The sequence below is a fragment of the Sebastes fasciatus genome, chromosome 4, assembly GCF_043250625.1.
Source record: "Sebastes fasciatus isolate fSebFas1 chromosome 4, fSebFas1.pri, whole genome shotgun sequence".
Taxonomy (NCBI): domain Eukaryota; kingdom Metazoa; phylum Chordata; class Actinopteri; order Perciformes; family Sebastidae; genus Sebastes; species Sebastes fasciatus.
This window is the reverse complement of record NC_133798.1, coordinates 29,780,942-29,782,286: the sequence shown is the minus strand read 5'-3', so window position 1 is coordinate 29,782,286 and position 1,345 is coordinate 29,780,942.

The window sequence follows — 1,345 nt, the reverse complement described above, 5'->3', positions numbered from 1 at the left end:
GAGCTCTCCAAGTCACTGCATGTTCTAGAACACTGTCCGGCACATATTTCAGAATAAAAGCCTTGTGTTAACAAATGAAGGCATTCTGTCCACAGAAAAAACGTTACAACAAGATAAAACGGAGCTTCTTTTTTTTTTTTTTTTAAATGCTTACATTTGCATGTTTAGAGAGGAAATCCATTTAGCTTAGCTTGGTTGACTGCTTCATGTCCACTTTAAAGCATGGTGGAACTATCGTGCTTATTCTGTCCTGCATTAATGCTACACTGGTTACAGAAAATGAGCCGAACAGCGGGCTGGGCAGGGAGCCTGCAAATTGCAAAATCTGATGTAAGATCTGCAAAAACTTGCAAAAACTCTTGTGCGACTCGCTGCCCGACAACCTATCCTAACCTTAACTATTCAAGGTCAATGCCTAACCTTAAATATTTTGCAAGAGTTTCCCAAGTTAGCTGGTTCTCTTTTAACAACTACCGTAGGCTGGTGACCAGCGCTGGGTCTAACGGTCCCTCCGCCTCACTCCCCGCCGCTCCTGAGAAAGACAAGCTACCTCGTTAACTAGCCAGCCATCCATCTCTGGAGCTGCGTCCGCTCTCTTCCCCGCGAGCTGTGACCACACTTTATGGTCCCTAATGTCCGTTCTACTCTGATTTTATTTCTATGATTCAGGACCTTGAGGTTTATTCTTTTAGGTAGGTTTCTATGGAGGACCACAAGAGTCATGGAAATAGTAATAAGGCATTTAATTGATTACTTATTAATAAAAATAGAAATGAATAAATGTGTTTACTAATTCATCTATTAATCTATGAATAAATGGACTAAATTACAAAGTAATTAATTATTTGACATTTTAATGGTCAATAAAAAGAATTATAAAAATAATTTAGAAATTAAATATTAATCCATCAATTAATAGTTATAATTAAAATGAGATTTACAGTCAATAATAATATAATAATAAATACATAATTTAAAAATACCTGAATTAATTTATAAATAAATAATGGAATTTAAAAAGTATTTTGAAAATGCAGTTTAAAAAGAGCAATAAATAACTGGATTCACAAATTTAATTAAAAATACACTTGAGCTGGTAAAATGAGGTAAAACAAACCACAGATGTTTAAATTCCATTATTTTCAAATCAATTAATGTATTTTTAAATGATGTGCTTACTGATTGATTATTTTTATTGTGTTTTTGTAAATCTTTTTAAATTGAACCATTTATTGATGGGTTAATATCTAATTTGTAAATTCTTTTTATAATTATTTTTATTGGCCATTAAAATGTCAAATAATTAATTACTTTGTAATTTATTTATAGATTAATTAATTAATTT